Source organism: Montipora foliosa, chromosome 11 (genome assembly GCF_036669935.1).
Source record: "Montipora foliosa isolate CH-2021 chromosome 11, ASM3666993v2, whole genome shotgun sequence".
In the NCBI taxonomy this organism is placed as follows: Eukaryota; Metazoa; Cnidaria; class Anthozoa; order Scleractinia; family Acroporidae; genus Montipora; species Montipora foliosa.
This window is the reverse complement of record NC_090879.1, coordinates 54732535-54745034: the sequence shown is the minus strand read 5'-3', so window position 1 is coordinate 54745034 and position 12500 is coordinate 54732535. Positions and strand designations below refer to the sequence as shown.

The 12500-nt window shown below is 38.6% G+C and overlaps 1 protein-coding gene across 3 annotated transcripts in view; it reads right to left on the bottom strand.

The window, feature by feature from the left end:
• Nucleotides 1-12500, bottom strand: part of LOC137975783 (uncharacterized) — an 81977-nt gene that overhangs the window by 48783 nt on the left and 20694 nt on the right. Inside the window, exon 2 of one of the 3 annotated variants that reach the window (XM_068822965.1) lies at nucleotides 6881-7111. The exons of the other annotated variants lie outside the window; for them this stretch is intronic. The gene's annotated coding sequence lies outside the window, so the exon portion shown is untranslated. The remainder of the gene's footprint in view (nucleotides 1-6880; nucleotides 7112-12500) is intronic. 3 annotated transcript variants of the gene reach the window in all.

Here is a 12500-nt window from a genome sequence, read left to right as displayed (position 1 = left end):
AATTCAAGTGATGATCAATCACGTTATTTAATGACCCAGATTTTGTCAAAGAAGGTCCACTGCAGGAAACGATTATAGCCTCCCGCTTAAGGCGTTGGTGTGAGCTCTTCCACTTCCCGTACCTTTATCTCCCTTCTCCCGCCCTTTTCAGTCCTGCTCCCGTCCGCTATAAATTAGGAGACTCAGAACACGTCTTGGTCATTTAGATACGTAATTCTCAAGTGACGACAGTCTTAATTGTTCCAACGTGCAGTTCTGAATTGTTTTATATTCTTAAAAATACACGTTTCCTGGAGCGGATGCAGATTTTTACGACAAGGAGTCCGGTTAATCCCGGTTTTCACTATCGACATAAGCACAAAAGCATACGCAAACTCAGCAGCTTGTTGTTTATTAGAGCCTTTTCTTCGAACAATAGACACTGATTAACAACAAGTAAACGCATCTGCGTGTATTGCTTGTGTTTATTCTTACGTGGCTAGTGGAAACCAGTCCTACAGGTGCCCCGATGGGGGAACCCCAGATGGGGACCCTCAGGAAATTGTGAAATTTTTTGTCCTCGGAGAGGCGATTTCTGGCATTCTGAGGCAAAGTAAGCGTGTACAATTTCATAGAGAATAAATGTTTACCCGATGGTTGTTCTCAACGTTAGCTGTGCACGTGTCCCCCTATCAATTAGTGATAATTTAGTTATATCTTATTAACGATTGTCGTGCTTTCACACGTATTTCATTAATATAGAGTGAAACAAATGCAGTTAAACGTTTTCAAAATTTGTGTTTCGTCAAAGACGGGATCAAGACAAAGCATTGGCCGTTTTTATACTAGAGACGCATAATCCGTCCAGACGAATTATGCGTCTCTCATGTTATCCGTCTAGTGTAAAGACGGGACGAACTACATGAGACGAATAATTCGTCTTGGACGAACTTGGGCAAACATTTTTTCTGCGTCTGTTAAATTCGTCAAGTATAAAGACGGGCACTAGACGCATAATGCGTCTGGACGAACTTTCCAGTTTAGTGCGTCTTCGAAGACGCACTAAAATAGATTCTTCGTCCAGACGCATAATGAGTCTTGTGGCCGTCTTTATACTAGACGAATTTAACAGACGCATAAAAAATGTTTGCCCAAGTTCGTCCCAGACGAATTATGCGTCTCTAGTATAAAAACGGCCATTCTTCGGTGTATCTTTCCACAAAACACTAGACCACAGCATCGTAGTGAACGGGTCTTTCGGAGCCAAGCCCGACAATCTTTCCGTTGTCATAGAAGCGCGCAGATATCCTTTGACAAGCTTGCTTGTGTGGCTAGTGAAAACCAGGCCTTAAAGGTGCCCCGAAGGGGGGACCCCACTTGGGGACCTTCGGGAAATTGTGAAAATTTTAGTCCTCGGAGAGGCGATTTCTGGCATTCTGAGGCAAAATAAGCGTGTTGCAATTTCATAGAGAAGAAATGTTTACCCGATGGTTGTTCTCAACGTTAGCTGTGTCTCACTATCAATTAGTGATAATTTAGTTTTGTGATTGTTCAGTTATATCTTATTAACGATTGTTGTGCTTTCACACGTATTTAATTGATATAAAATGCAGTTAAACGTCTTCAAAATTTGTGTTTCGTCAAAGACGGGATCCAGACAAAGCATTCTTCGGGGTATCTTTCCACATAACGCTAGACCACAGCATCGTAGTGAACGGGCCTTTCGTAGTGAATGTTCATCAACGCCAAGCCCGACAATCTTTCCGTAGTCATAGTGGCGCGCAGAAATCCTTTGACAAGCTTTAAAGTACTGTTTGCCGTGGCTCATTGTCAGCCAGGCTGAAGTGATTGGCGTAGTGCAATCAATTTGTAACAAACAGGAAATGTTAAGGAAAATGTCTGGGTCACAGGCCTGGTGAAAAAAGGACCACATTCGCAGCACACCAGATCGGTACTCAGAAAACGTTTTAGCTACATAGAACAGCAGCGAATTAAGCCAAACTGTGAATACGATGTACTTATTTTATATATTTACAAGTCTTTGATGTAAGGTGTTTTATATCCTGCCCGTATTTCTTGTGGGTGTGTTGCTGTTCACACCCTTACTAGAACGTGCTAGATCCCTTTAGACATCTTGTTAGCACCCCTGAAGTCTGTACTTTTGATTAAACGAAACCGGTCGGATAATAAACAAAGTTAACAAAATCAGTTGCTGTGTGTTTCTCACAAATTTTCTTTTGAAAAATTGGTCTAAAGTGTAAATAAAGAATGCTTAATTTTTGCCTTCAGTTCCCCTTTAATCAAAGCATTCAAAGTGCTGCCATTTTGTCTCTTGTTAAATATATTTATCTTTGCTTCTTTTTGTATGTCAAATGTGTCTTATTCTGCTTGCTTTTTCATGTTAATACACGATTCACTCTGATTCCGCCACTCTTTTATTTCATTTGTAGTCGTAATTTAAGGAAAAAGCTCATTGTAATGAGCCCATACGGTTTCTTTTGAGCTTTTCCGCAAGGAAAAAGAAGTTAAGTTATAAAAACGAGCGATAAAAAATAAGAACGACGTTTCGACCGCTCCACGGTCATTTTCAAGTTAGATTTCGTGAATAAAATTTCCGCATATATACAATTTCTGAAACAGTGGAATGAAGGTAGAATCTATAAGTATTTACATACGAACAATAAAAATAACAGAATGCGAAATTAAAGTGTAAATAAGGGGTGAAAAGAATGAAAACTATTGGAAGTGTTAAGCAAACAGCTTTGCACGGATATAATCACTTATTTGGTTTAATTTTGGCTTAAGGTCCCGGATAAAAAAACCTTTGAAAAATCAAGCAATCGAACTTGTTCGAGCACTTCCTCAGGACCCTAAATGCTCTTTGCGATTTCACATGTGTGCTCAATTCCATGTTGTTCTCTCACATGATTGCCGATTACCGATCGTTTATACTTCTCGACACGTTGATATATAAGTGTCGGCTTGTGAAGCCTGCATCACACAGATCACACCGAAAGGAATATACAACGTTTTGCTCAGGTTGACAATTGGAGGTTTAGGTTCGTTAGCTTTAAGTTCATCTTTGATCTTGCGGCTTGTAAAGACAGGATGCACTTCGGTATTTATCTTTCGGCTAAGATCACTAAGTTGCTCGCGGAGTTTGTTAGCTGATCTCTGATCTTTGAAGGGCAGGGGTATTCTAACGGGAATTTCACCTGCTTGTTGCGGGGGGCGTGTGCTCCCCGTCACCTTCATTTCAATGAAAACCCTGATGGTGTTTTGTATGAGGGGCTCTGGATAATACAAACGTGTGAATATTTCCTTTAGGGGATCGCATTATTTATGAAAAAAGTTGCAAGTTTGAAGAAAGATTACAACCACGGTTCAGCATTGTTTTTAACAGAGAATGTTTGTACTTCATATAATGTGGCTATGGTAGTGCAGAAGCAGCCCAGTATTGGTTGGTTTTATGTAAACCTTTCTGTCTAACCGGGTGATATTTCTGATGATTTCCATTCCTAGGAAAGAATGTTTCCCCTTTTTCTCAAGTTCGATTGTGAAACTAATGTAGGGGTGGATTTCATTCAATGTTGAGAGAAATGTGCAAGCAGCTTGAACATCGAACAAGTTATTCTCCTTTAATTTGAGTAGCAAATGTTACTTCAAATCCTTTAACTTTTTACAACTATATATGTGCAATCTATTTAAAGTTGCATTTTCTCTGGCAAATAAAAAAATGGAAATGGAACTCTTCTCATCACCTTGACTTTCTATGATTCTTCGTCCGGGTTCGTTCGATTGGCTATTCCGAGAGAACTCGAACCACAAAACGGAAATTCAGCAAGGCTCGACGTTATCGGGAGTTGAGAGCAAATGGTGGGAAAAATGGGGAAACGGTATATCTCTGTTCATAAAGTGTACATTTGAATCAAATTTAATTCTATAAAAATCGATTTTGGCCAGAAATCAAGTGATTGGGACTATACTGTAAACGGCAATTACTTATTAACTGACGGCCCCCTGCTAATTCTTGCCATGTGGTCTATCAACAGAAAGAGGTTCTCGTATAACAATTCGCAATTATCGCCCAACCTCGAGGACTATATTGCTGCGATTTGCATTTCACAGTAACACACCAGAGGATACTGCGATCTTCCGTTTGTTTTGGCCGCAAAATTAACGATGGCTGAACCAGGATATCAACCGGACATCTTTACCGCGGCTCCAGACCAATCATTCCTTTGCCCGATTTGGTGAGTGAATATCCACATTGCAATACGTTCTAGATATTGAATGCCTCTCAAACAGATAACCGTGAGGTAGTTGTCCACGAAAAAAAAAAAATTAGACCGAGCCTTAGTAACATTTTTTAATCTTCTTTTGCGTGGAATGTTGTGTAAAATCTCTTGCAATCGAATGATTTTCAATTATGTGGCGTCAAATTGCACTCCACATTCAGTGCACATTCTCCTTGTTGTCTTAAATGCCCAGGGAAGTTTTCTTAATGTGTACCAAACAACTGGAAGAGTACTTCCCCTATTTTTTCGGTCAGGTCCACTGTATGGAGCGTGTATTCTAGCTAACATATTAACATTAGCTACCCATTACTCCTCACACACTGTTTTGTGGTCTTGCTTTCGCTTGAGGCCAAGTGATTCTGGGATACTGATTTTTAAGTGATTAGGTCTCTTTTTTTAAGGGGAGAAAATCCGAAGAATGAGACTTAGGAGGCGTGTAGGGCGTAGGGCACAAGTGCGCGTTAAAACATTCATGGCGGATTCAGGGTTGTCTTCAACAAGCACGTAAAGGACAAACGCCTATTGTTTATCAAGAAATCAATTAACTGAGAAAAAAGGAAAAAACGCCGGAAATAACGAAATACGCAAATTCTTGTAGGTCATCTCATGAGCTTCAGGGAGGCAGTGCTGAAATAAGTTTACACACATAAACACTTTACATAAGAACATTAAGTGAGGGTCAGATTATGAGACTACATTTGAAGAAAATACTACTCAAGATGTGGGCTAGGAACATTTGCAAATGAACAGTGCAATATAGATACAAGTAAAAATTCAGTCTGTATTACCCAATTAGCCCAAATAATACATGTCTTGGTAACGTCTGCATATATTTATTGAAGTACCGTAACAACTGATTGCAAAGAATCTTAAAAACGTTTACTGAGTCTCTGCAAGCGTATTTTGACACAGTGGAATAAAGGCTTTCTTTTTTTTCTCTTTTAAAGCCGGTACGTCATTAAGGAGGCTGTGGCCTGTAAAGAGGGTCATCTCTTCTGCAAAACCTGCATAGATCAGTGGATCAATTCTCACAACAACGGCAGCTGCCCTGTCGGAAGACAGTCCCTTCAAGCCTCTGACTTGAGGAACATCATTGCTTTCGACAGGGTGGTAGAGTCTATGCAGGTTTTCTGCCCTAGGAGAGAATCAGGATGCGGATGGACTGGTGCCCTAGACATGCAGACAAACCACACACTCCAGTGCCTCCAGGAACCAGTGCCATGCACACACACTGGCTGTGACCGAGTACTAGTTCGTGGGCAGCTGGATCAACATTTGGACACATGTGATATGAGGCCAGATGAATGCACATATTGTGGCCATCAATTTCCAATTCGGGAAATTCAAAGCCACCAGCGATATGCGTGTCGGTTGGCACCTGTAATGTGCCCATTCAATTGCACCCATGTTGCAATACCTCGGTATGTATCCTTTATTAGAGAGACATTTAGAATGGCGTTTACGGCAAACGTTAGATTTTTGTTTAGGTTTAAACAGTAACACAAAACTACGCAGTCTCACACATGAAATAGACCATACCCAGTAATGAAAAGTGGAGGTTAAGTGATTGTTCTTTTGTCTTTATGCTACTCACCTCAATTGCCTCGTAAGCGCGAACAAACTTCAAAAGAATTTTTGCTCCAAAGTGAGGTTAGCGAGGATGATTGGCACAAAGAAAGAAGAACAATTTCTCGGCCGCAATTTGTGAATAAGGTCTGTGAAAACAGTGAGCAGCAAATAAATATTTAAAAAAAGTGACGTGGTCGTTTTTGCCATTGCTATTTGTAGTAAACGTAATTCTAAATTGTTATCCTGTTTCCGCACGGTCTTTTTGTGTGAGATGGTAGATTGTTTTGCATTCTAAATCACACAAAAACCAGTTTACTACTGTAACAGCATCTCGAGATAAAACTTGAAGTTCAACATCATTTTTTCCGGGTCAATTTATTTTCCGCTGTTGCACTAGCGTTTAGCCTTTATTTTGATACTTAAAAGGTCAACATTGAATGATCATATTAGGAAAGAGAACTGTACAGTCATTTTCATAAATTTGTAGAATAAAAAAGGCACTGCATCGCACTGCTACTGTGTAATTTGCTTAGTTTAATACAGTTCTTAAAGATAACTTACAGAACATCAACCTTGGAACTTCTACAAATTATTAATTGAATCTGAACGTGTTTTTGCAATATTATTTATATAGGGTAACATAAGTTTCAATTGTTTTTTACAGGGAACAATTGAACGGGCACATTGCTTCGGCCTGTATGCGGGCCGTCGTCAAATGTTCGGTATCCGCATGCCAGGAGAAGGTGCGACGGCAAGAACTGACGCATCATTTAACAAGGGATGCAACAACGCACGTGGATTTGCTGAATGCCGAAAGAATCAGAAATAACTTTGACAACGTAAGTTAAAAGAATTGCAGTAATGGCTCTAAAGGAAATTCAAATTGAATGTTGCATGTTTTAAGCACAGAAAATTTACAATGTAATGACTATGAACTAACATAATCGTCTATGAATCCGACAACTTTTAATCGTCAGAAGAAATGTTGACCTTCAAAACAGTCAGTTATGAAATGTTAAAGAAATTTAAGTTACCTCACTTTTTTGTCATTTTAGGTGCCACCAACATTGAGACCAACAAGAGTGCTAGCCTTTCAATGGAAACTTGCCAACTTTCAACATTTGACAGACGATCTGGGCCCAGCGGTGGGGATTAAAAGTCCAGTTTTCTCTCCTTTGAGAGCAATCCTGGTACCAAAGATGTCTGCCACTGGGAGCATAGGGGTGTTTATTTGCTCTCAAGGGGCAACTCCTCTTTGTCTAAACCTAAGGTAGGTTTCAGAGAAATGACAGACCTGTATAGGTAAAACGTTTGAGATTATAATACCAACTTTATTCATTCAATACAATGAAAGGGAGAGATACCAGAGGTTATCCCTATACGAGGGTATCCGCCCGGATGTTACTGATCTGGAGTCGATTTTGACGAGGGAGGAAAACAGAAGTACCCGGAGAAAAATCCTCGGAGTCAGATTGAGATCGACTGAAACTCAGCCCACATACGACCCCGAGGCCAGAGTTGAGGCTGGGTAACAGATGTGGGAGGTATGGCTCATAACCACTAAACCATCATAAACCAAAGCAAGACGTAACATAAAGTCAACAACTAAATAAATACATGATCATCGGCAACAAAGCAACCATTTAATTAAGTTCTTATTAAAGGCATTATTTCTTGTCTCTTGAATCTGACAGTGTTGCTCTGCGGAATGGGAGGGACGTCTTCCTGAAGCGGACACCAGAAAAAAGATGGCTACATCCCAACTCACCTTTGGGATGGGAAGACTTCCTGCCACTAGACGAGGCAAAGCGGCAATACATTGACCGAGATGGAGCCTTTTCTATCCAAGTAAGCTATCAGCTTCTTAGGTAGAGAGAGGTTCCAGTCTCTTGGCCTGTCCACAAGTTGCCAGTTAATGATCAAAAAGGTGCACGAAATTTTGCTCAAAGTGCCTCGAAAGATGATTGTTTTTCAAAAAATTAAAGCTGCTCAAAAGTTATTCACCCGGCGGAAGGTCCGCGATACATTCCGGCATGGAGCGAGGGACAATGACCAATCAAGCGTAAGCTTAATTCCCAGGACATTTCTGTGTTTTTTGCTCGCGTGACATTCAATGACAACTGAAAATGTCTCTCGTTTCATAGAGATCAAGCTAAAAAGTAAAATTTAAAAAGGGCGGAAAAATTCGCTTCGGATGGAAAAGTTGCTCGAAAATCGAAAAGTTGCCGAGAACTTGCGGTGAGGCCTATGAGCCTCGTCCTTTGTTTCTTACTCCAATTTCGATGTATGAAATCTAGCTTGGCTACGAAACTCAGGGGAATAAAAAATATAGGTTACTTATTTATATCTAAGCCTCGAGGAAATTTCGGTTTTTTTGATCCCCTTGTAGCCAAGCTAGAATTCTAATATATCAAAACTGGTCTATATTTTCATTTATAATGATAAAAGTCAAGTGCAAGTAGTCATACAAATATATACATATTTAAATTTCGTTATTTCTAATTTCATATTGATCAGTGATGCACTGTACATGTATTATGGAGTCACCACTATTCTTGTATTTAGTTCTAGTTGAGGCATTCAAAGTTTAAAACCCGTTTGGTCGAAGTTATCTGCAAGGATATGTAAGGCCTTCAAAGGATACCATTTTATGTTTAACAAAATGACCCGTTTATAGATTTTCCTGCGACATAAAATTTGTGTTTATATAAGTGCCTGCTATTTTTTCCTTTATTCATAATTCCGTTGTCTGTGTACAATTAACAGTGCAATTACTTATTATCTATTTACGAATGCCCTATAATACAATTTTTTTGCCCTAAATTTTGCATAAACTATTGCTTTCGAGTTTATGCACAATTTTGGGGGCAAACAAAACTCGTGAGTGTATATATCATATATACTTAAAAGTATTCATTGACAGTTTAATATCAATAAGACTATCAACAAGGCGCATGCCTATAGGAGTGGATTTAAGTTGTAAGGAAATGACAGGTGACAGGTGATAGTCATATACTAGGTGACTTAGATTTTATCATATATATCAGGAACCCCTTATAAGTTTACGCATGGTGTAATTTGGTTTATAATCAGAGGCGGGTCCAGACAGGTTTAAACGTTTTACGGAACACGGTCAGAGTTTTGAAAAATATATATATTTATAAAAATAACACTAAAATTTCCAAGCTTTAATATTGAAATATCGAACCCGACAGACTCAAAAGCCCAAGGAATGGCACTTTAAAGGAGTAAAGTCCAAAAGTGTTTTTTTCTCGGGTAACCTATGTTCCGGAATCCCCCGAGACTCGCACTTTCGCCGCTCCTGTTATCGGAGAATTCCAGCGGTCATATTTTCCCGGCCCTGGACCGTCGCTTGAAGATGTTCGAAGAATTACACTAAAAACGCGCAGATCTTGCTGCCAAGTGTAGTATCTGGAGAAGAATAATTTTTAATAGTATTGTGTTGGAAATAAGGAGACTAATTTTATTGTTATTGTATTGGGGGGCTGAAAAGAAAAAGCAAAAGTGCAGGGGTAGTTGACAGTAGAATGAATAATACATTGTTTGCCAGTTAATTTAATACGGTAGTGAACCATTTAAAACAAGGGCGGATATAGGGAGAGGGCCTTCCTATAAAGTTGCTCGAGAATTCCAAAACGTTGCTTAGAAGGTGCTTTAAAATATTCAAAGTTGCTTTCTCTAACGAAAGTTGCTCAAAAGTTGCTTAAAAAATTAAAAATAAAATCTAATGCAAAAATATGCAATCTGTAGAACCCCTAAAAAATTCTCATAATGCAAATAGTTTCTCGGGCGACACGGGACAAGTTGCTCGAAACACTAAAATTTGCCAATTGACTTGCGGAAATTATAGTCGTAATATAGAATTGCTATTAACAATTATTAGTGCACCCCCTGCCCCACTGATAAGACACTCAAACTGTTGTTATTAAAGCACCAGAATGGTAACTTATTAAATGACATGATTTATTAAACACTGAGAATGATAACTAATTGAACACTGAGAACGTTAACTTATTAAACATTGAGAATGCTTGTACTTTGGAAGTAACAATTTTAAGTAAAAAAAAACATTGACTTATTAAACACTGAAAATGATTACTAATTTACCATCGAGAACGTTACGTGTTAAACATCGAGAATGGGCGTACCTTGAAAATAACAAATTTAAGTTAACTTATTAAGTTTACGCTGTAAATTTACGTTGTAAATTTACGACGTAAAATTCCATAGAAATTGAACTTTGAACTCTTGCATTTGAACGGCGTAGTATTACGTTGAGATTTTACGACGTAATGTTACGTGACTATAATTTTACGTTGCGTAATTACGACGTGAATTAGGTTGCCTATGAAAATTACGTCGTAATTTTACGAATTGATATTTACGGGTTTTATTCCCGGCACTGCCAGGTGACGGTAACAAACTTTTAATAGGAAGCGCAAAGATCACGACGTGACATTTACGGCGTAATCTTTCCTACTGAAATATGACCCCCTGGACTTGTCAAAGGTGTCTGTACGTCTAAAATGTGCTCAAAGTGTTTTGAGCAGTAATGAACGCCATATAGCACGCTAGCTCGTTAGTATAGTTTGAGGAAAAAGAACTCCCACCAACGAATTCATCTGCAAATCCATCCAGCCTAAATAGCTAGCACTTTGATTCTTTTGGCGACTCAAGACTTTCAGCTAATATAATAATTACTAACGGGCGTTTGGGGTCTTGTGAAACCAGTGTTATTTTGTGGAACCGATTGAAGACAACAAAATTGTTATTCATGATTCCGTGACCGTTCTCTCAAGCGTGATGGCAAAGGGCGTGGATATGTTCTGAACATTTCCCCTTCAAAAAGTGACAAGAAAGGCAAACGGTTGCAGGTAAGAGAGAGAATGTTTCATTAAAAAGAAAAAAAACTAATTGTCAGCCAAAAGTAGCTCTGATAAAATTTCTTTCATTTCATGTTCTTTTACAGATTGAATTTGGTGACTTGATACCGGTCGATGCAAAGCACGAATGTAGCATTATTAGCGTGTGCCGTTTGCAGCAAATAGAACTATTTGCAGATTTCAATGGGAGTACCGATGTTCATATTTGTTCGCTCGGTTTTACTTGTGCTATAGTTCTCAGACAATTAAGAGCCAAGTTTGTGGCTAACGACAGAGAGCAGAATTAATTTTGGTAACAAAAAAAAACTTTTTTTCCTCAGTATTGACATATTTCTCTGTTGGTTTGCAACGACTGGAGGGACTAACCGTAGCTTTCTATTTGTCATAGTACTGTACATAAAAATTACATTTCAATTAAAACAAGAGTGAGTAATAATTTAACGTCTTTCCGGGGAAAAAATGTTAGTCATCTTGGTGCAAACGTTCCACGAGCAGCCCATAAACGAGGTTCATATGATTTCTTTTACATGTCTATATAGTGAATTGTCTTCAAGCTTAGAATCTGAGTGTGTGAAATATCTCGTTTTTAGTCCGTGGGAGTTAAGTTCGTCCTTAGACAATAAAGTTGAAGCTCTTCACTTCAGGTAGTCTTGTTTTACTTTTGCCAAAAATGACGTTTGAAAATTCCGCCGTCATTTTTCTTGATCTTTTTTAAAAAATGACGTTGGAAATTTCCGCTGTCATTTTGCCTCATCTTCTGTGAGAAATGACGTTGGAAAATTCCGCCGTCATTTTGCTTTATCTAGCTTCTGTTAAAAATGACGTTGGAAATTTCCGTCGCCATTTTCTGTGATCTTCTATGAGAAGATGTTGGAAATTTCTGCTGTCATTTTGCGTTACTGTTTAGTCAAAAATTGATAAAATTTGATAAATATTACAAAGTTGATAAATGATCCGGAAAAATATTCTTTTTTCTTTCGAAATATTGCAAACTGGATAAATCATTGGGTAGAAAAATGGAGATTCATCAACAATATTTACGGTGTGGTGCCCAAAAAAGGAAAGATTTGGAAAAAATGACGGCAAAACATATCATTTTTACCAGAATTGGACGGTTTTAGAATACGACGAAGTGTTTTAGAACGTGTTCCTAAAATGCCAGAGAGTGGGGCTATTTCATGAAGTCAGTGCTTGCAATGCATGTAAGTGGGTTGTGAGCCATACCCACCACAAACTGGAATTGATCTCTAAGGGCTTTTGGATTGCAAAGTCAAAGCCATTCCTTGGAGCGATAATATTCAGAAATGCCAGTGTTCTAACACTGAGCACTGTACAACACTGAGGACCACTGAGCACTGTAGAATATAAGTGCCACTGGAAACACAGAGATCTTCACCCAAAAGAAGCTAGCACTGATTCTTCACCCTGGAAATCGGTGGCAACACAATGTGACCTTCGAAAGGTCACGGGATAGCGTAGCTTTGTAAATTAGGAGCAAAATTGAACGCTTAATTAAGTCTTTTTCCTACTTTCCCAACCGCGAGAAAACCGCGGTAAATCAGCCATCGCCAAAAAATGTTTTTTTTTTTCTCAAAAAATATTTAAAGTTAGGGGGGAAAAATACATCATTTTAAAGCTAAGAAAGTAAGCTTTCCAACAGCATATAACTTATTTACAGACAACTGAAACATTTTATAAAAGCGAAAGTTGAACGAAAAAATTTAAGAAAAATAACTGTCAAATATGTTTT